This window comes from Oryza glaberrima, chromosome 2, assembly GCF_000147395.1.
Source record: "Oryza glaberrima chromosome 2, OglaRS2, whole genome shotgun sequence".
NCBI classification, from domain to species: domain Eukaryota; kingdom Viridiplantae; phylum Streptophyta; class Magnoliopsida; order Poales; family Poaceae; genus Oryza; species Oryza glaberrima.
Genome location: NC_068327.1, coordinates 9,106,162 through 9,130,431, shown reverse-complemented (window position 1 = coordinate 9,130,431; position 24,270 = coordinate 9,106,162). Strand labels below are relative to the sequence as shown.

The window sequence follows — 24,270 nt, the reverse complement described above, 5'->3', positions numbered from 1 at the left end:
TTGTGTCTGCAATTAGCATCTACACTAATCATCTCAATTTCTCAAGCCCAACCGTATTGGCTCTAACATCAGTATTAGCAGTAATAATCTCAAGCCCAACATCAGTTTTTCCTCTCAGGCAGGAGTGGCAAACCAAACAAGGAAAGCATCAGGCGGCCTGGCCAGGCAAGCTTCATGAGCATCTCGGATGCCTACAGGCATACAAATTTCTCAGGCTTGGTGCTCAGGGTAGCAACCAAACAGACCCTTAGCACGTGAAGGATCCCATGCATCTCCTCCTCCGGCAAGAAAGAGAGTAGAGGGATGGTGGGCCTATAAAAACAAAAAGAATATTTGTGTTCCAGTAAGTATATGATATATCTATTGTATCACTTAGCTATAATGCTTACTCCAGGGATTCAGCTCATCTGACTTCACCCCTCACGACGGCAGAGAGCAGTCGAGGTCATCCAACCGTCCACGTTCGATTGAACCGTCCGCCCAGGAAGCACAACAAATACAGGTCAGACGAGGAGTATTTGATGCGCTTCCTAGGCAGACGGTTCGATCGAACGTGGATAGTTGGATGACCTCTACTGCTCTCTGCCATCGTGAGGGTTGAAGTCAGATAAGCTGAATCCTACTCCAGATGATGTGCCCATCTATTGCAGCCAATAGTTGGCTATGTTATTGACCTCATTCTAAGCTAATAAGTCAGGCTGTAATTTCCAAGACAAGAAGAAATCAGAGCCATTTGATATACTGTATATATAATATGTACTCGAAGAAATTTGTTTTCTTTTGGCAACAAAACAAATTTCTCCCCCTCTTTCCATTTTCCCTCTAGATGTTTCATCTCTCCAGTGTGCCACCACCCAGAGCAGAGCGCCGTCGCCCGCCAGCCGAACCCCACGCGTGGAAACTGCTCGTCTCCCAGCGGACCAGGTTGACGAGCATTTTCCGCCGCCTCCGCTCGTCTGCCACCGCCGGCCTCGCATTTAGGCCGCGGCTCTCAATTTCCGCCACCACCATCGCCACCGCCGGCTATCTCTTTTGTGATCTTCAGTAGGAACAGCAGGGGGAATGCCCGGAACGAAGAAGCAGCTCTTTGCCTCTTTCAAGATATGGAGACAGATAGTGCAGGTTGCGTTACTCGCTGTCGTTGGATGGAACACCAATTTTGTCTTGGAAGTCACCTGGAAAGAAAAAAAAAAGTACGAGGCTAATGCATGGTAAACTCCAGATATAACATTTGCATTGAGTTAGGACGAAAAACATCTGCTAGATCAAAAGTTCCTTCGTAGGCTAGTACTGAGCCATCAATCCATCGTACATCAGTATTATCTGCATATGCAGTTTGTACTGTGTAGTCTAGATAATTAAGATTATTGTGTGGTTGGAATCACAGGTTTATTACCTTCCCCTAGCAGGAATCCTATATACCTATACAAATCATCCCAATTACTAGAATTCTCTGCTTCCTGGTGCTTCCACATCACCCCATTTTCTCTCCACCGTTCGATCTCAATCAAGCGGTCGCATCGCTCCTCTCCTCTCCCACATCTCGCTGCTTCACCGGCCCCACGCGCATCAACCCTTCTCTCCCACATCGTTCCTCTCCTCTCCCCTCGCACGCTCGCATCGATTCCCTCTCCCGCATCTCGCTCCGCCGCCCCCTTCGTATCAATCTCGCCGTGATCCTCTCCATCTCCCGCATCGTGCTCGCCCGTACCGGCGCTGGCATGTCATCCGCCTCCCGTGCCACACAGAGGCAGGATGAGGGTGTGGCGCTTCCCCTCCTGTCGCCCCCATGGCGGCTCGTGCGCTGCTTCCCCTTCCTCTCCCATGTCTAAGGTTGTTCGCCTCTTTAGGTTACCATGATTAATGAAAACCGTCGACAACCACCGAGGAAAACACTTCACGGCTGTTATCAAGTAAATCCATTAATGGCTTAATGCGTTTTCTTCTCCTCTTATCCCTTTATCAGTTCTGCATCTATATCCAATTTATCATCTCGCTTATTCGTCGATCTACCACACTCTACCAGGCTGCTGGCGTTTTACTACCGTTCTTGCAACTCTGCTTGCTGGATTCATATGCAGCCCTCACCTGGTCGATCCTCTCCAATTACTTCAATGATCTAACACAGGTTACCTACCGATTTCCCCTTTCCTTATCTTCAATAAATCTGATACCCAGCAGAGAATTTTATTGTTGCTGTATCCTCTTTTTCCAGGTTTCAGGTTCTTGGCTACTGATTTAGTTGATTCATATTCTTTATTTATCCTGAATTATAGACCACTTCTCATTCTTAAGTGGTTGAAGACGTGGCAAATATGCATCTATTGGTTGATTTGTCGTCACGCGATCAGATCTAAGAACTCATCGAGCTAAGTAACAATCATATGGGCTGCTAAGCGGATGGAGCTTTCTTCTTTTGGTATTTTAATTATGGTCTTTAACTGGTGAAGCTATATATATCTCGGTACATCTATGTCGTTGATGTGCTTTTCACTTTTGATAAGGTCCTCATCAAGAATGATGTCAGATTCTCCACACACAGACACACAGGTTTGCTCTTAAATAGATTAGGTTGTCTTCCGTCTCAAAGTTCATTTTATTTTCTGATCATGTATACTCTAGATATGTTTTTAAGTATCTTTTGTCACTCTTGAATTAGCTTGGTGATATAAATATTTTTGGAGTTTTCTGAAAGCTAAAATCACTCCAAAGAGTTAATCAAGGATGAGTACTTAATTATATATACGAGGTAATAATCCTTTTCCCAACTTCCCATATCTTACTCAAGCATGAAAATTTTCTACCATTATTATATAATAGTTTGACACCTTAGTTATGATTTCCTTGCTATCAGTGATAATTGGACTATATTTGTAGATGTTTAAAAATATAAAATATTGATGTTTCAGTTATGGTTATTATCAGTTTTGTAATTGTAAAGTAGTCATCACTCATCACCTAGGTTTGCTACATGACTTGACTACATTCCTGATCAGCTATGCAACTACAAATGCGCTCCTAATGTTCATCGCATATTTATACGATAAGATATGCATAATAATTGCTACTTCCAGTTAAATAAACATTTCTTACCACAATTATTTATGATATTCTAGCACCTTATTCATGAATCAATTGGCATTCATTTGCAAGATTAACTACAGAATTTCCAAAACTGAGATCAATGGGTCAGCGAGGGAAGCGGTACTAGGAAAAATGTCATGCTGAATAAAGGCTATCAAGTTAACGAGGACAACAGTATGACACCTTACTTGCTTTTCTACTGTTATTTTTCATACATGCTATGTTCATAAACACATAGTACATAATTTTGGGTAATTTTATTGATGGTGTATATTTTTCATTTTCCAGTAATGTTTAGTGGCCTTCAATTTTGTTTATTAATACTTGCTCTATCCGGTCAACAGCCATATATTTGAGTTGTAATTCTGTTAGTTGCATTGGCCAACCACTGCTACCTGGGGAGATACTCCATCATGTAATATTTAGTTATAATTACCACTGTATATACTCCATCAATTATATGGTAATAAGTAGTTTTTTTCTTTTTTCTTCTCAAATGTTATGCACATATTGCATGTTTGAAAGTTATTTATTATGTCCGCAGCAACGCGCGGGGTATTATCTAGTAGTCAAGAAATATTATATCATTCCAGTTATATCAGTATTATGTGCAATCGGTTTAGCATTCCATAATGAATGATTAAATGGGACTTAACAAACTAATAAGCTCAAAATGATTCTCCTATCGATGACCATATGCACCTCTTCAATTAAAAAAAAAAGAAGAAAGACCATATATGCCTCTGTTACCAACACCAGAATCCATTGCCAGTTTATTAGTAGTCTAGTAGAGCTGTGTGGTCTATGTTGTTTGGAGTTGGTGGGACCAGTCTCAATGAAAAGTTTAGATGGGCTGTAAAACATATAAACTCATTTGTTTCAATCATAATATATTATTTGTTAAATTTCTACTTAGAGCAAGGACAAAAGAGTATGTAAGGGTATAATTCGTATTTGGGCCTGATGCTGTCATCTAAAACTGCTTACATAGATGAACATACCAGATGATGAAATGGAATCGATGCTCCACAGAACTCATGTCAACTGTGGTGATCTTTTGATCATCATCTGTCTTTATTTTAAGCAATGATGTTCTATTGTTCTTCATTTGTCCGTTGTAAGCTGCCAATGAAAGATGGTAGGCGTGGGCGTGACACAATGCCAGAAAACAAACTATGATGGAAAACAATTAATAAAATCAACCCTAAAATTAAGTTCTGAAATTCAAATTTTCGCTAAGGCTAATAAGCTAAAGAGCAAATGATTACATGAACTGGCAGGCAGGTCTGAACTTTACTGTACCATGTCAAACTGATGAGTTCTGGACAAGCTTTTGGATTGATAGGTTTCCACAGAAAGAATACACACTCAATGCCAAGCTCACACTATAACAAAAACCTTATGTTGAGACACTTTTGTAGAAGAGAATTTCAAATTGTCTCTAAATTCGGGAGTTCAAAAGTGTAAACACCTTTTAGAGGCATTTTAAAAATTGCCTAGAATACTTTTACCCTATACATACTTTAGAGTCATTTTTAGCATACTTGTTTTTTTTAGCATACTTTACTTGAAAATATTACATGTCATATTATATTAACTTATTTCGGGACAGAGGGAGTAGTTTTAAAGGACATATCCTCTAACTTCCCTATTTTGGAGAGATCAAGAGAGAGAGAGAGAGACGAGATGAGTTGAGGAGAGGTTACTGACCACCTAGGTGTAACTGATGTTGTAGAGGTCAGACCAGGGCAAGGCGCGTCTCAAATTTACCGCATAGCTATCAGCCTGCTGCATGCATTATCACCATGCTGAGTCTCTAGCCAAGGTTACCAAAACTGTCTGACAGTTAATATAACATTGGTTAGGTGAAGGAAGCAATGAACTACATGGGCGAATAACAGAGTGGTCGCTTGCATGCACTAAAAAAAGGAGATCATAAATTCCCGACCACATAAAATTAAAAAAAGTTGGTTTTTCAAGAACCTTCCAGATTGTTGCAGAGGGAAGAACCGATCGATCCTTTGGCCCGCATGTGCTATTGTGTTACTCGCATGCGGATGCAGATAGTCCGCTATATCTCCAGACTGATTCGGCCCATCCTTCACAGCAAAGTAGGAAACAAAGCAGAGCAGTTTTAGTTTAGTATTGAAGGTTACAGATGGATGCTGAAATAAGTAGTAGTTGAGAGAACACCTCTTTTTCTTTCCTTTTTACCTCATGTGGTGTACAAATAAATCTGGGTTTGATGTCTCCAATTTCTTCAATTGATCTTGTAGATCGACGCTACACTCTGATAACACCAGATCTCTCAATGAAGAGGGGAAGCCCTCCTTGGGTAGGAATCCAATTTCAGGACAATTATATATGTGCAATTTCTGGAGAGAAGAAATGCGATGCAACCCATCGGGGAGGGAAAGTAGACTTAGGCAGTCGGCAAAATATAGTTGTTTGAGGGAGGTGAGAAGCTGAAGCGCCTGCTCTTGTTCTTCATCGAAGCTTTCCATCTGCAAGTCAGATTTGAAAATTAACTTGTGGAGGTTGGCAGCAAGGAGGCTGCAAATGGAGGGAACAAGCACTCCTGAGATATTGTCCACCTTAAGTGCTTCCAGTTGTAAGGAACCAGCAGATAATACTTTGGTCCTTGTCATTTCTGAGAGCAAATCTGCTGCTATGGAACAAGTATAATTGTTCTCATAACAATTATTTAAAACCACCAATTCCTTGAGGTTGAGTGTAATGAGAGGATCAAATCCATCTACTGTTAAGTCTTCACATTCCAATAGTGTAAGATGTGTGAGAGATGTGAGGTTTGAGAGCAGAGCCATCGACTGCATGCTTGACTCTCTACAAATACTGAGCTCCCTGAGGGAAGAAGGGAGGGGCTTGCTGGTACGAGCTCCTGCATCGACCATGCACCATCGAGAGAACATTCTGCCACAATCTGAAATCCTGAGTGACTGGAGTGAGGAGAGTTCCTGCAGACCTCCTCCGTCCTCAACTGGCAGAACTAGGTTCTTGCTGGAGGATATCGACATATGGCACAATGAGCAGGTGATTGGGGCCTGCAGCACTATTTCCTCTATGTCATGATTTTCACCGAACATTCTCAAATTGAAGTAGGTAAGAGCCGGAAAAATGCTTAATACCATTGTCAATGATTTTCCAGTAAGATGACAATCATCGAGATAGAGCGACTGAACTGAATGGAGAACAACAGTATTGTCAATGTTATCGCAATCCTCGAAAGAATGTCGTGTTAGGCAGTTTAGATTTTGGAGGTCAGCCAATGGAAAATGCAGCATATCTACAATTTCCATAGCTTTTACTTTACCCAGGTTGTGGAGTGCCAAAGCACCATCATAATGGTATGCTGTCAGCTCTTCTTCCCGTAAATACAAGAGTGTTTCATCACCTTTTCTCACACTAACACGTGTCAGCGTGGAAGTATGAGGCATGGGGGGCAGGGACAACTTGGGGCAACTCCTAATGTCAAGATCACACAAGTTGGGAAACCATGTGGTGTTTATGTCTTGTATATGAGAGACAGAGCACTCCGAGGATGGCCGCAGCAACGAAGAGAAATTAGGACAATTTTCACACTTGATGCTTGTAATCTTCGAAAACAAATGGCAATGAGCTCCCCCAACCCACTCCACAAGGTCTGGCATATTAATAAGTTCAACTTTCTTCAAGTGTGAGAAACTTTTTTGTGTTACACCACCAAAATCAGGTCCCAACTGATGTATACCTGCAATACTCTTCAAAGTAAGTTCCTCTAGCTGCATCAGTTGACCAAAAAGTGGGAGAGTGCCCCAACAGACACCCTCTAGATGCAATGATTTCAAGTATTTTACACAAATATAACTACACAACCAACTAGGACCAACCGAACCACCATGGTTTATTATGACAAGTGTTTTAAGATTAGGAGGTGGTTGGAGACCGTCAAGAACATCAGATCGTGTTGTCCGTTGCACCACACTCCAAACTAGCTTCAATGTTTTCAGATTTGTTTTGATCATCAACTTGGCTTCATTAGCTTCTTCCCTTGTTGTCACGTTCTCAAGATTAAATATTTTCAGTTCACCTCCAAGCTCTGTCAAATCCCCTAGCTCACTCAGCTCAAACCCAATACCCTCTTTCTTAACATGGTACTCTTCCAACCTCCGCAAATACTTCATCTTGCCAATCCCAGGAATGTTGGAACAAAGTTCTTTCGAAGCAAGAAAGAGGCATAAATTGACTAGATGATTAATGTCTTTTGGCAAAATACAATTTCTATTCCCTAGGTCCAAAAGTTTCAAGTGATAAAATCTACTTACTGCGTTTGGTAGAGACAATTTTACGTTATAAGGTATTTTCAACTTTAGATATCGAAGGTGGATCAGTTTCGAGAAGTTGTGTGGGAATGATTCGAGTGAGTCTGCATGCATAAACAGAACACGAAGACATTTTGTTTGTTTTAGTAAGTCTTTGAAAAAGGCCATGCTTGCATTGCTTTCTCCAAAAAGCATTAATGTCCGTAAATTTCCTATGTCTATTTTTTTCTTGAATTTTTCTATTTCTCTCTCAAAACTTTCCTCATACTTATCTTGTAAGGTGATGGATACATGTCGAATAGATTGCGGGATGCTATTAGACCTAAAACTATATGAACTTATGTTGATGCACTCTTGTGACGAAATATTTTGTGCTAGATCATGTAATAAGTCATGCATTACATAATATGGCCTACTATCATCACCTTCCTTCATGAGAAAACCATTACCTAAAGTTCATCCAAATACTTTAATCCTATATCAGTATCTTTGTTATTTTGACATCCATAACATAGGATGCCTAATGCTTCCCAAAAATGAGTAATCTCTAATTTATTAAACCAGTGGTCCTTAGGGTAAAGGGCACAATAAGAAAAACACTTTTTTGGATAAAATGGAAGATAATCATAGCTAATATGTAGTGCTGGCATTATGTCATCGTCACCTTGCCGATTTTTCCACTCATTTCTTTCAAGAACTTCCATCCAACTTTCCTGAGAAAGGTTATTCTTCAATAATCGACCAACGCTTTTGGCTGCTAGTGGAAAACCCTTCAATTTCTTGGAAATTTTTCTTGCAATATCAATGAAGTCATCTTCATAACATGCAGGCTTGTCTTGACCAAATATACATTCTTCAAAGAATGTCAAGAATTCATCATCCTCTAGACCTTGCAGTTCTATTGGCTTGGTTGTTTTCATCATTTGTGCTATAGATGGAAAGCGAGTTGTGACGATAACCACACTTCCTTTGGCTTCTCCTGTTTTGAATGGAGCTAGTAGACTTCCCCATTCAGCCTCACTGTTGCATTTCCACATATCATCCAAGACAAGTAAAAATCTTTTAGGATCCAGTCTTTCTTCAATGGATTTTTGGAGCTGATCCAAGTTGGATGTTTTATGTGCTTCACTACTTCCCTCATTTCCATTTTGACATATGCCACCTCAAGATTTCCTGGGTGAGCCTAACCACATCAAAATTAGTAGACACACAAACCCAGGCCTTGTTTTTAGAGAAGTGCGCCACTGTTTTTTTGTGATTGTATAGGTGTTGGGCAAAGGTAGTCTTTCCGATTCCACCAGGGCCAACTATGGGAAGAACTGATAGTGTTTCAGTACGAATGGTGCACATGTCATCAAGAGTCTGGTTAAAGATGTCTTCCCGCCCATATAATTCATTCTGTGTAATTGTTGAGCTGCTGGGAGGTCGCTTTAGAACCCTTCCTACTGTAGGATGGATAATTTTGAGCAAATTGGATACATGGTTACATGCGGCATGTATGCCTTCTATTATTGATTTGATTTTCTTTGACATATCTACTCGATTGAATGTCAACTTGCCAACATGGTCACCGGCACCATCTCGTGTAGAAGAAGAAGAAAAGCATGAAAGGCAGTTACCAACGGTACGGTGAAGAACATGGTGGCCATGGAGTGCCTGGCCACGGATGCTGCTGTCTACCACCGGGGTGGCCTCATGGGTGCCATGAATTTGGTCCTGGATGATGAAGTACTGGAGCTCATCCAGCGTGTCCTCAGCCTCGTCAGCCTTCTTGCTGAGAATCTCCAAAAGCCCAGGCAGGCCAGGGTTGCTCACATCCCTCCTCATCTGAGCCTCGTGGAGCAGCCCTTGCGTGAACATGAGATCGCTCTTGATCTGCTCCATGTTGAGGCCAAGCTCGGTGCTGGCCACGTAGGCCTCCACCAAGCTATCGGACAGCTGCGTCACCACCTTGCCGACGAGCCAGCTCGCCGCACCAACGGCCACCTCCATCGATGATTGATCTCAGCTGGCCAGCCAAGATGGAGCTGCCTGCCAAGGTCAGTGTTTGCTTAGGATTGGCTCTAAGCTGCCAGGGAGTGGATGGCTCTAAAGCTGTGTTGAGTTTCTCTACAAGAGGCAGCTGTATTATACACCGTTATGCTAGGCCACTCTGTAACAAATAAATCGATTTCCCTTGACTAGTCAGAAATGTAATGATCAACGACTTGTTGAAACATCGCAATTGGACAATGTAGGGACCTCCGAAAAATTGGACAGCGTAGGTCCATCGACAACTGCGACGTCCTTTGGACATTTCCGCCTTTCGTCTTAGGATTAGAAAAGAAGATATTGCAAGCACTTCCTCAGTCTCAAAATATAATGATTTTTAGAGGATGACATGGGTATTATAGACAGAGGTAGAAAGATTTGTTTATCTTCTTAGATAGGCAGGTGTAGGCAAGGCCTGTCCTGAACTTTTCGAGGCCTAGAGCGAGCTAAAAATGGAGGCCTGTGATTAAATCTAGGTATTAATGGAAATTTTTTTGTTGTAGGAGCAAAGGTGATACATTTAATCATCATGAAACCTAATTTCATACTAATTGGTGACAATGTGCACATCAATATTATCATAAATGTATTAGAAAAGAAGTAGTGGCGGAGCTAGGATTTTGACATGATGGGCCCAACTTATTAAGCAACAATGACCACCGAAAAATAACGTAACCGTATATTAACTGTAGGATCGTAAAGGGCCTTTCCCACCCCAAAAGCTAGCCATTGAGGTGAGGGGCTCCCCCACTTATATCTTAGGTCCTTTGCCCTTCCACAACCAATGTGGGACTATTCAACATACTTCATCTTGTAGGATCGAATCACAAGAACTAAGCCAACCAGAGGGGGGGTGAATGGTTGGTATACCCAAAAACCGAAAACTTTTAGCGGAAATAAAAGTTACCCTCGAAATCGATGGATCGCGGTCTGACCGAAGTTGTCCTGCCGGTCTGACCGAGTAGATGCCGCCGGTCTGACCGGTGTTGTACCTCCGGTCTGACCGCCGAGATCTCCTGCTGCGCCTATCGCCGCCGCCGGTCTGACCGCCGCAATGCCGCCGGTCGGACCGCCGATAGATCGCCGGTTAGACCGCCGAAACCCGGTGAAACACAAATCGAAGAACTCTTAAAGTGGATGACGACTTTATTGATTCTCTCTGTGTTTACAAAGTGCACCAACAGCACTCCTTACAAAAATTTCGACTAAACTCAAAACCCTAACTCAAAACTCAACTCTATTGCTCTCAAAAGCGATACCGGGAAGCCTCACGCTCCCCCTCTATTTATACATGAGGTAGGCAGCCTAAAGCCACGAACCAAACTCATACTAGGAGTCCTAAACACCTTAGGAAACCCTCTAGTACAAGAAAGAAACTTTACATAACCAAACGTACCAAATTTGGACTCCTTCCAAATTCGACTCCGCATCCCATACGCACACAATAACTCCATCGTATGCCATATGGAATCTCCATCAACCACATGCATCAACTCTAGCCTAAGTATCCCGCATGATCTCTGACCACCACGGACGTCGTCTTATCCCCAAGCCGACTCCCGGTCCATCACCGCAAATACTCTCCCGAGACATCGAGTCACCTACACATGGAACAAATAAAGAAACCATATTCCGAGACCAAGCTATCTCCAATTTGACTCATTAGCAGCAAACAATAGTATTACATACGTATAGTATCCATCTAGAAGTCATAATCATGGAATAAACTCGGATATCCAAATAAACAACCCGAAACCGAAACCGACACAGTGTCGGCCGATCAGACCGTAGGCTGCGCCGGTCTGACCGCGCATTACACGCCGGTCTGACCGGCAGCACAAGCCCGGTCTGACCGGTCCCACATAAAATCACAGCAGTACATGTATATTCACCTGTGAAATCCAATCATCTCCAAAACCACTTCGTGAATAAATTCCAAATAACAAAACCAATAATCTCCAATGCCCAATTGTTCATCACAGAATAATAATAAAAAACACCTTTGATTTTACATTAACGTTTTAAGCCTTTTTTGGATAATAAACTAATAAAAGAGCAAAGTAATAATTGCATTCAAGCCTAAACAAATAAGTTCTCAGTGGGACCAAAAAAAAGTTTTCCAACTTGTAAACATTTCTAGAGCATAATATTGCAATAGCTAAACATAATAATTCATCACACACCAATATAAGATTTGGTTGGACTAAGGAACAAAGGCACATGGATTTGATGAAATTAGTGCAATGCTAAGAATGCTTTGTTGGATCTGGCCTATAGAACTAGGCTGAAGTTATTTGAATTATGTAAAAAGTTCAAAGCAACTACAAGGCGACATCGCACTGTCTAACTACACGCCCACGACGGATATGGAACGGGAGGTTAATAGCAACCGTTGTTATAGCGCTCTCTAGAGGGCATCTCGAGGCTTTTCGAGTTGGAGGTAGGATCATACGCGGACTACCCCAAACCAGCGTTTTAGAGATGGCCCACAAGGCCTACTTCTCTCTAGAGAAATGCACGAGAACACGTTTGCGTACATGTTGCGCATTGGCCTTTCACGGGCAGGCCATATATAGGTATATGGGCTTTGATGTGGGGCCTCTGGCTCTTGGGGGCCAGGGTAACCACACTGCCTGCCCTGCCCTGGGCCGGGCCTGTGTAGGCCTGAAGAACAATGGAACCAAGGGATAGGGATAGTAAGGATAGTTTATAGTGATAAAAGGTATCTTTTAAATGTATTACATTGTTATTTTTTAAATAAAATTCGAATTCTAAAAATTTTAGAATGAAGGGCTATAATTCACCCACTCAATTGGTACGGCAGCCTCGAAATCAAAGAATTTAAAGAGACGAGGATTGGAATGGGCTAGGTACACTTGGAGCATCGCCGCGGCGTACCGCTTCGGTAGCACATGACCTCCGCTCCACGAGGAAGTCCTGAAACGTGTCGGCATGATGTGTACACGACGCGGTGGAGGTTAAAGGTGTTGGCCACCGAGTGGTTCGAGGAGAACGATAAGGACAATGTCGCCATGGCCGCTCCCGCGTCATGCGCGTGCCGCTGGAGACAGCGATTGAGCGCGGCAACGACAACGTGTGGTGGGGAGGCAATGACGAGGAGAGGAGGAGGGAGCGGTGGAGATAGAGCTGGACGTGGCGGTACAACGTGTTGGGCTCGATGACGGCGGAGCCGAGGAACTCCGGCACGTCAAAGTAGGAGTATGGCATGAGCGAGTCCTGGAGCGACTGCTGTAAAATCAAAGTGTGTTTGATTAATATTCTGTGACGAACAATTGCCATATGAAATACTCTCACCCCCTCTTTCTCCTCTTCCCCCTCTCCCTCTCCCTCTCTCTCTTGGATGTCGTCAGGCACGAGTACAGGTGAGCGGCATGGGTGGTCAGCTCGCGGGGGCGGGCGGTGGGCGGTGGCACGGGACGTCGGCTGCCATAGCCACTGCCGAGGAGGAGGCAGTGGTGGAGGAGGAGGGGGTGGTGGCGGGAGGGAGGGATGAGGAGCGGTGAGGCTTGCCTCGCGGGTGTCCGCATCACCTCCAGGGGAAGAGAGGAAGAGGGGCGACAGTGGGTGACGCCAGCCTTGCCTGAGCCCGCCCAGCCGCGCAACTGGTTCCTCCTCCCAGCTACGCCCATGGCAACCGATTTGGACCTCCTCGGCGACGGTACCCCCACGGTCACCCCCTTCTTTGTCTGTAGGATCGAATCACAAGAACTAAGCCAACCAGAGGGGGGGTGAATGGTTGGTATACCCAAAAACCCAAACTTTTAGCGGAAATAAAAGTTACCCTCAAATTCGATGTAGATCGGACTGATCGAGATTGATCCGCTGATCTGACCGAGCTTGTGCCGCCGGTCTGACCGGTGTTGATCACTCGGTCCAACCGCTTGAAGATCGTCTGCCGCGCCTGAAGTCGCTGCCGGTCTAACCACCTCTCCTCCGTCGGTCTGACCGTCGCCTTCCGCCAGTCTGACCGCCGGTATGTCGCCGGTTAGACCACCGAAACCCAATGAAACACAAGTAGATGACAACTTTATTGTTTCTTTTTGTGTTTACAAAGTGCATCAATAGCACTCCTTACAAAAATCTCGACTAAACTTGAAACCCTAACTAAACTAGCAACTCAATTGCTCTCAAAAGCGATACAAAAGCGATACCATGAAGCCTCACGCTCCCCCTCTATTTATACACGAGGTAGGCAGCCTAAAGCCACGAACCAAACTCATACTAAGAGTCCTAAACACCTTAGGAAACCCTCTAGTACAAGAAAGAAACTTTACATAACCAATCGTACCAAATTTGGACTCCTTCCAAATTCGACTCCGCATCCCATACGCACACAATACCTCCATCGTATGCCATATGGAATCTCCATCAACCACGTGCATAACTCTAGCCTTAGTATCCCGCATGATATCTGACCACCATGGACATCGTCTTACCACCAAGCCGACTCCCGGTCCATCACCGCAAATACTCTCCCGAGGCATCGAGTCACCTACACATGAAACAAACAAAGAAACCATATTCCGAGACCAAGCTATCTCCAACTTGACTCATTAGTAGCAGACAACAGTATTACATACGTATAGTATCCATCTAGAAGCTATAATCATGAAACAATCACGAATATCCAAATAAACAACCCGAAACCGAAACCGACACAGAGTCGGCCGGTCAGACCGCGGGCCGGCCGGTCTGACCGTTCACATAGCGCCGATTTGACCGGCAACCACCGCCCGGTCTGACCGGTCCCGACAAAACAGCAAACCCTGTTCATCACCTGAAAACCAATTATCTCCAAAACCACTTCGACGATAATCTCCAAATATCAAAACCAATAAGCACATATGCCAATTGTTCATCACAGAATAAGAATCAAAACACACGTTGATCTTACAATCTCCCCCTTGATGAACACATTGGCAAACCCATTAAAAATGTTTTGTTGTTTGGAAAAAATAAAAACAAAAGTGGTAAAAAGCACACTTCGTACAAATATACACATCGTGCTCAAAAATCCAAAAGAAAACTTCTCCCCCTTTTCAAAAGAAAGAAATTCCCAATTGAACCAAAAACATGCTCTTCTCAAAAACTCTTCTCTTGTCCCAAAACTCATCTCTTCTCCCCAAAATTCATCTCTTCTCTCACCTTTGACAATGATTTCATCAAGCATAGGAATTATGTTTATTAATGTATAAGAGCTTAACATACATATAGCATATCATGTCATGTGTTGCAATAAAAAGAAGATGAACCCATCTATAACATAACAAGCATGCATTAAAGTATAACCATGAACCAAAAATTTTACAATTAAGCTTGAATCAACAATCAAAATTCATGATTTCATACGATTTATAATGCAACATCTTAACAAGCACATAGGTTGAAAAATAAACACTAAACACATATACCTATTGCATTTATCACTCTTTCTCAAATTAGCCTACTGCACAAAACAACCAAGAGAATTTGATATCACTCTTTCTCAAATTAGCCTACTGCATCAACTCTAGCCTTAGTTTCCCGCATGATATCTGATCACCACGGACATCGTCTTACCACCAAGCCGACTCCCGGTCCATCACCGCAAATACTCTCCCGAGGCATCGAGCCACCTACACATGAAACAAACAAAGAAACCATATTCCGAGACCAAGCTATCTCCAACTTGACTCATAAGTAGCAAACAACAGTATTACATACGTATAGTATCCATCTAGAAGCCATAATCATGAAACAATCACGGATATCCAAATAAACAACCTGAAACCGAAACCGACACAGAGTCGGCCGGTCAGACCGCGGGCCGGCCGGTCTGACCCCTCACATAGCGCCGGTCTGACCGGCAACCACCTCCCGGTCTGACCGGTCCCGACAAAACAGCAAACCCTGTTCATCCCCTGAAAACCAATTATCTCCAAAACCACTTCGACGATAATCTCCAAATATCAAAACCAATAAGCACAGATGCCAATTGTTCATCACAGAATAAGAATCAAAACACACGTTAATCTTGCATTGTCTTCCTCGCCGCATCCCGCAGCCGACATGGCTGCTCCCCAGCTGCCGCTGCGGCTGGAGCGGTGCTGGGAGGACTGGAGGAGGAGGAGGAGCTAGAGAGGCGGAAGCAGGAGGAGGCGGCGGCAAAGGAGGAGGCCATTCTCGCGTCCGCTGCTCACCATTTCCTCCGTGCCCAGCTTCTCTCTCAGCGGCCTCCCAACGCAGCGCCGCGCCCGCTGCAGCACCCTTCCGGCCGCCCGCTGCGCTCACCTCACCCATCTAGCCACTCTCGCTGCCGCTCGCCACCGATCGGAGCCACCCAACTGCGCGCCCTCCATGCCGCCCGCCGCTGTCTGGAGCCCTCTGATCGGTTCACCCTTCTCGTCTAGCGTCGTCGCCCACCGCCCACCCCCCACCCCAGCGCGCCGCCGTGCGTGCCTGCACCCGTGAGAGACAGAGAGAGGGATTAGGAAGAGGTGAAGAGGAGGTACGACAGGTGGGTGCCACTATTTTTTTAAAAGAAAATGCTGACTGGATTGCCACGCGTACACCACGTTGGACAAAACCACTCTAGATTGGGTTGAGGTTGGTAATTCGTCCGGTATTGAAAGTTCTAGGTGAGTGTCTGGTTTTCAAATTTAGGAGGGTAATTCAGTCGAACACGATACTTCGAGGGGGGTAATTCATACTTTTTTCTTCTTTGGATATCTGTAATTAATTCATGTTTATGGCTTCTAGATGGATATTATGCGTATATAATACTGTTGTGTGCTAATGTTGAGTCAAGTTGGAGAGAACTTGTACTCGGATATGGTTTCTTTTTTTATTCATGTGTAGGTGAGTCTTGATGTCTCAGGAGAGCGTTACCAGTGATAGATTGGGGGTCAACTTGGGAAAAGATGATGTTCGGACAATCAGGATATCATATGAGATGCTTATGTCAAAGATCAATGTACGTGGTTGGTGAAGATTCCATATGATATACGATAAAGATATTGTGTGTATGGGATACATAGTCGAATGAGTTCAAATTTGATATAATTGGAGTTTGTAAAGTTTGTTTTTTTTTTGTTGAGAAGGTTTCCTTGTGGAACACCTCCATGCGACGACAGACGCGTACGAAGGCTCGTCGAGTCGTCCTCGGAGACGAATTGGGCTACCAGGAGCCATGGAAGCTGCGTCGGCATGGACCTCGACCTCGGTGCTAGTTGCCAGCGGGGCCGGAGCTCGTCAGGGCATGATGACGGAAAAATGGATGCAATGGTATGGTTCAAATTTTATAAACTTTCAGTGGTTTTTAGCTAATATCAGTAATGATATTTTTCAATTGAGCTTGCTGCTTGCAATGGCATGAATCCAGTTAACCAAAAAAAATAGCGAAATGAGCGTAGCTACACTGTTACGTTCATAGTGATGGACATGACTCGATTGGGGTCCCCCTGAATTTAAACTATTGTGGGCTGCTGTGATCAACGACGACTTGCCAGTCGTCGCACAATTGGGCATGTGATTACTGTGGAATAGACAGATCAATTGCATTTAGTCGTAGTAGGTATCTAATAACTGTTCTATCCCAAAATATCCAACGTTGCATAGCAAATTAAACTGTGTGAAATGAGAGAGTAAAATTTTGCCAGGAAAAATCTGTCCATGTTAATTGGTTAAGGTTTCATCAAATGACTAAGCTGGAGAGTACCCATCTAAATACAATCCGAACAAAATAAAGCAGCGACGAAAGGGTCAAGCAGTAGTCAAGCTAGTCAGTCGTGTCATGCAGTCTTGCTCTACGATGGCAATTGCACAAGTTGTAAGTGTAAATGATTTGCATGGCTCTGCAATTATTGGTACACTAGCCTCGCAAGATAATCAATGTTTTACATTAACAGTGACAACATCAGGGGATTGTACGTGAAAGAATTATTGACCGGTGGTGGGCTACCTAGTCCGTTGCATGTTTTTTCTTGTCAACTAGGAAGATAGTTTGCGCATTTACACGGACATGCACATTAGTTTGTTTTGAAAATAGTTCTAACAAAACAAATTAAAATTAAAATTAAAGTAACATATTTTCTATTTTGAATTGAGTGGTTTTTATATATCTCTTTCGTGAAGAAATCTCAACAAATTTTCATTGGTTTTTTTTACCATCCTGCTAGCCCTCTGTTTAATTACTTCTCATATATATGTAATTAGTTATGCATGTGAATCAATATAGATAGAAAAATTCTTTTAAAAAATATTTATTGTAGTAGTTATAATTATTGGGTTCACCTATTTAAAGGAAAATCAATGGTTGTTTTTTATCAAATTTTTTGGATTTTTAATTTACTTGAGCGCCATATGGCATCTTACGAGCGTTTGTAGCACACCATGCATGTGATAGGTTGAGAGCGTTTGTACGGAGTTTATTTGATTTTTACTATATAATAGATAGTTACTTCCTCCGTTTCGTAATATAAGTCATTCTAGCATTTTCCACATTCATATTGATGTATCTAGATTCATTAACATCAATATTAATGTGGGAAATACTAAAATGACTTACATTGTAAAACGGAGGAAGTAATATAGCATTTCTTATTGTTTATGTACTGAGCAGCGAGCTAGAAAATTTGGATAAAATAGTAAGCAGGTGAGATAATAGGGTAGGATCCATATGCATTCTACGATCCTACGATATTTACATTCCTCTCCATCCATATGCATCGGATAGGATTTTTTTTGGTTTTTTTTTCTGTTTACAAATAGTACAATAGTACATCATATCTTCCTCTCCATCCATCTGCATCAGATCCATATTAGAAGGAATGATTTTAATAGATTTAATATAATGGCCTAAAATATCGGGTCCATCAATTTAAGTGAAAATCAAGGGCTAGATGTTTTTCTTTTTTTTCTCAGAATTTGTAGGATTTTCTCTAATTAATTACGGTGCCACGTGGCGGCTTGAGAGCACTTTTAGGAAGCCACGTGGCCGATTGAGAGCGTTTGTAGGAAGATTAGTGGATTTTTAGTATATAATAGATAGTGTAGAGCGTACTATCTCCGTCCTATATTACTTGTCGCTTTGAGTTTTTTTAGGAAAAAGTACGGAATACCCCCTGAACTATAGTGGTCGTCCGAATAACCCCCCTAAAGTCGAAAACCAGACATTATACACCCTCAACTATTAAAACCGGGTAGTCAACCCCCTTGAGCCGAGTTAGAGGCGGTTTTGACCGGTCCACAACCACGTGGCACTACAGCGTGGCGCAGGGTGCACAGTCAGCAAAACAACACACGGGTATAACCAGCGGGTGTCTCTCTCTCGCCATCTCTCTCTCTTTCCCTCTCAAAATTTCCCCTTTTCTTCCCAGAACCCTAGATCGGGCGGCGACCGGGCCAACTCCGGCGAGGGTTCGGTGCGGCGGAGCTGGGCGGCGCTCTGGGGCGGCGAGGGCAGCACACTCGACGGCGGCGACGGCGGCGCGCTGAATTGCGGCGAGGGCACGGCGACGAGGGCACAGCGACGAGGGCAGCACGCACCACAGCGACCATGACATCGCGTTGCAAGGCAGCAATGATGAACTAGGCGGGATTTGAGGTATGTGATGTAGATCAAAATGCAGCATGGGTTTTGGGTGAAATGGTTGGTGTTGGATTTTGGGTTAATGCTAGATATAAGCAAGAGGCAATGGGATTGTTATTTATAGGTCATGTTAGGGCCCAGATGCAGCATGGAATTGATTTTATTTCTGTAAATGTTATGGGCACATATGCATTTCGGATTGATTTTATTTCTGTAAATGTTAGAGCACATATGCATTTGGGATTGATTTTTTTTAGGGTTAATGTCACGCCCATAAATTCGCTAGTAATTTCCGAACTTATTTGTGCATAAAATCCTCGTCCAGAAATCAGCCGAGGTACACAAAATGACAATTTAATATACAAATCCATCATAACAACTAAAGCAATTAATACTTACTGAAGAGGCACTTAGTCCTCACAACGAAAAAAACTGCAATGGAAAAATAAAATCTAGCGAAGCTCCGACTCCACTCCCACAGGCAACTCAACTGGGGTATAAGCCAAACGTCTTCTCCTTCTGGATCCTTTTTCTTCAACTGAGGTTTGATTTATTATTGCAAGGTAATTATATGGAATACTCCGCAAGCCACACAGCAAGTATGCAAGTGCACAAGGATACCAAAGGATGGCACAATATAGGCTCATTTGCAAAAGCAGCATTTAGCAAACATTTGAGAATTGTAAAACAGTAGAGTAATTAATCATCAATTTTAATCAACATTGAACAGCACACCCATGCTGCTCAGGCCCAATCATCTTGAACAACCATACCCAGCTGTACAGATCTAACTCCAAACCAGGAGCTAAGCAAATTATTACCAGTTATAGCATCAATAATTATTGTGAGAGATGTGAGACTAATCATGAAAAACATTGCTCAACCCACCCATGACTGCGGGCACGGCTATTCGAATAGTTTTACTCTGGCCAGTGGTGTACAAATTTACCCACAAGACAAAACCCACCATCATGTCACCGTGTCCGCGCAGACACGTCACCATGGCGAGTGATTGTGACAAGACCCCTCGCATAACTCAACTCAAAGCAGCGCACCTTTCTGGATCATAATCACCCCCTCTATAACCAGAGGCATGGGCTCCCCAGCAACCCCCACGGACTTCTCGCCGCTTCTCAGTCTGGCGCACCACAATGAGCCTTGATATACAAAGTGTCCAGCCGTTGCCCATGCTGGCTTGTGGTTAGTACGGTTAATGTCTCACAACAGTAGCTCGCGAACCGGTCCTTAATTGTCATGAGCACGACCATCAAAACCATGTGCTCACAACCCACCATTAATCAAGTTTTAGTTGACAAGTAATTAATAACCAATCATGATTGACCATCATGAGCTACCATTAAATATCCATCATTAAGTCATAGTGAAACATTAATCATCCCAATAGTGAGCTATTGTTTCTAAGCATGGCTAAGCATCTTTATAAGCATCTAGCTGAACCAAACCAATATACAAGATTCAAGCTAATCAGATTATAACCCAAGGTATCAAGGAATAGGGTAATCAATGCAAATTGGCCATAACAAAGGAATAGGTTCACACCACCCGGTAACATTAGAAAATAAATGCACAGTTGAAATAAATAGAGAATTTAAATATAGGATCAACATGCTCAAAGGATTGTGTTTAGGATCTGTGTGACTTGCCTTGCAATAATCGGCCTTCAATTAGTCTTCTTGAACACTTCCGACGTACTCGCGAACCTTCGCAACGACGGAAACGACAAATTAACACGCAAAACAGGGAAAAAGACTAAGAAACTCCAAATAAACAGTACATAAAAAGTAAACAAACATGTATATCATGATTTTAAATGAATTTAGAGACTTGAATGGCCTCATTCCAACTTCATATGAATTAGTTATGAATTTTACAAGATTAATCCAATTAAATCTATTTAAATAAACTAAATAAATTTATAACACAATTTATATATATAATTTTAATATATATATATTTATTTTATACAACTTTTACAACTTGAACCACATTAATCCAATTTACAATGAATTAGATATGAATTTTCTAAGATTAAACTGATTTTAGCCTTAAACAGAAAAGGATTTACGATTTACTTTTAAAAGGAAAAACACTTTATGACATCATCAATGACATCATCACCGGCGGCTCGGGACATCACGGTTACCGGCGATCTAGGGCACGGCGGCGTGAACAGAGGGCACCAACGTGACAAGCACGACGCGGGGAACTCACCACGGGGCGGTGCGACGAAAGGATGACGACGAAAACGGCCGGCGACAAGGTTGAGGCGGTGGCGAGCTCGGCTTGACGGCATCGGCGGTGCTCCGGTGGGCTTCGGCTTCAGCCAAGGGGTGGACGGTGTGCGGCTCCTTCTTGCGAACCCGGTGGTGACGACGGCGACCGAAGGCGGCAGCTGAGACGGCGGCGCTCCGCGGCTGAAGCAATGGCGACAACGGCAGCACTAGGGTGAACGCGGCTAGGGCGCTACGGGCGACGGCGACGGCTGGGACTTGGGGCAAACGAAAGAGGGTGGCTAGGGGATCCTTTATATAGGCACGGGGAAAGGAGATTGGGCTTGTAACGCAAGGAATCGTGCCGGGAAAACCTAGGGTTTGGTGGAGAGATAAACTCGAAAACGAATCCAAATTCACGTCGAATTCGAAGGGATAAAGTAGGATTTTTAGGGGAAGAGATAGAAAAGGATAAGGGAAACAAATCCCCTCAACTAATTTTAGGAATACACGAGAGAAAAGGCCGCATTTCGAGGAGAAAAACCAAGCCAACTCGGTCTCAGTTCGGCTGTCCTGAGGTTGAAGATGCAAAGTAGACTTTCTCTGTGGGCCGGGCTGAGAAAAGAACAGAGAAAGAAAGGAGAAGGGGGAGGTGGCGGCTCGGCCTTGGGCCAGCTCGGCTGCACAGCTGCGCACACAAAGGAGGCAGTTCGGCTGAAAACAGCCCAACGGCTTAGGGAAGGTTTGTAAAACTTTTTCTTATTTGAATAATTCATGAAATACTATTTCGTTGATTAAAAATACTTCCTTGGCTCAAATAAATCCCAGAAAAATCTAGGAACTATGGAAACAAGAGAAGTATTTATCAAAATTTTATCTAGCCCATTTTTATATTGAGATTTATCAAACTAAACTTAGATCCTTCTTTTAGGCTTTTAAGATCAATTATAATAATTCAATTTATAATTTAAGGATTTTTAAACAAGCAAAGCACTTAACCAAAATTACAGATAGATCATTTAATGATTATTTTATTGATTAACTAATTACTAAAATATTCTTTGTATGATTAAAATTAGTAATTGAGCTCTGAAAAATCTGAGAAAATTCCAGAGAGTATAATTAATCATGGAAAATTTAATAAAAATTAAATCCAGCCATGGTTTATATTTAGGAAATTTTATTTCCCACATTTAACTTCACTTGTAAATTAATGAACATTTAATATAAATTCTAATAATAATTTATTAAATAATTTATAAATCCTGAAACGAAAATCAGGATGTGACAGTTAACATTTTTTTAGGACAACTTACCATCAGTACAATGGATCCTCTTGAGTATTTATCTGTTAGATTTCATTTTGGCGGTGAATTCATTAACAATGGGAGAGAAACATGTTATGTTGGTGGGTCTGAGGGCATGTCGTACATTGAACGTGATAAGATTTCTTTGCCTGAGTTAACTGGTCGCACTGTGAAGTTCTCCTTAGCAGTATGCTGCTGCATTGGCTTTTTCCTGGCAAAGAAAAGGTAGATGGGCTTAGGGTTTTGGTTGATGACAAGGTATGTGATTACATGTCCAAGTGTGTTGTGGAGGTAGGTGTGGCTGAAATTTATGTGGAGACAGTAGTGGAAGAGGAGGACAATGAGTCTGGTAGCAATGAGGACAGTGATCATGAGGATGAAATGGAGGAAATGTCTCCTGCCGATGATGAATGGGATGATGCAAGTGATGATGATGTGGGGGAATTTCAATACAGGCAAGCCTATTCTTGTAATTCACTCTACACCAGAGAAGACAAAGAGTGATTTAGAAAAAGTTAGACCTTTTCGTACCCCTAGCCCAAATGATAAGGGGAAAGCAGTGGTAGTATGCAAAAAGAGGGTGAAGTGTGCTGATTTGTCTGACTCTGACAGTAATTACATATGTGGAGACTCTTGTTCATCAGAAGAGGATCAAGAGTTTCAGGAAATTAGGAAGGCATACAAGGAGTTTAAGAAGAAGCTAAAGTATGGTGATGATGAAAATTTGGATGATGTGATTTATATGGGGTCTTCAAGACAGGTTAATGATAGAGCTTTGGTTCAATCGGAAGGTGAGGAAGAAGGTAGCACATATGAGAACAGCACTGCAGATGGTGATTCATTTGAGGAGAATAGTGATGGATAGTTGGTCAGGAAGAAATCCAAATACCCTAGATTTGATGCCAACCAGCAGCATGTTAGGCTTGCTCTTGGGATGAAATTTGATGACAAGCAAGAGTTCAAGGAGGCAGTCATAAAGCTTGCACTGGTGAATAAAAGATTTATTAGGTTTCGCAATGATGAAGGTTATAGGACAAGGGCTACCTGTGATTGGGGAACTTGTCCATGGAACTGTTTGCTATCCAAAAACAGCAGGACAAATAGCTGGCAAGTAGCAAGTCTTGTTGATGAGCACACTTGTCCACCAAGGAAGGATAACCACCTTGTGACCTATAAGAGGATTGCTGAGAAATATGAGAAGATGATCACAGATAACCTAACTTGGAGTATACAGAGCATGCAGTCCACAGTTTCAGAGCAAATGTTTGCAAATGTTAGTGCATCTCAGTGCAAGAGAGCAAAAGCATATGTCTTGAAGAAGATATATGAGTCTAGGATAGGTGAATACTCTAGGATATTTGACTACCAATTGGAGTTGTTGAGGAGTAATCCTGGGAGTACAGTGATAGTAAAGCTAGACACAGGCCAACCAACTACTGTGTTCAAAAGAATCTATATTTGCCTAGCAACTTGCAAAAATGGATTCATGGCTGGTTGTAGAAAGGTTGTTGGGTTGAATGGGTGCTTCTTCAAAGGATCAACCAATGGGGAACTGTTATGTGCTGTTGGTAGGGATGCCAACAACTGCATGTACCTAATAGCATGGGCTGTGGTAGAAAAGGAGACAAATGATTCATGGGATTGGTTCTGTGACTTACTTTGCAAGGATTTGGGAGTTGGTGAGGGTGATGGCTGGGTGTTTATCATAC

At 42.7% G+C, this 24,270-nt stretch overlaps 1 long non-coding RNA gene and 1 pseudogene across 1 annotated transcript; one reads left to right on the top strand and one right to left on the bottom strand.

Annotated features, from left to right (window-relative positions):
- Positions 1-715: 715 nt before the first annotated feature.
- On the bottom strand, positions 716-9,502 carry LOC127761089 (putative disease resistance protein RGA4; annotated as a pseudogene).
- Positions 1,182-4,074, top strand: LOC127761090 (uncharacterized). The gene is made up of 3 exons (XR_008015201.1): positions 1,182-1,913; positions 2,027-2,128; positions 2,216-4,074. It is a non-coding gene; the product is annotated as an uncharacterized LOC127761090 (long non-coding RNA).
- Positions 9,503-24,270: the final 14,768 nt, after the last annotated feature.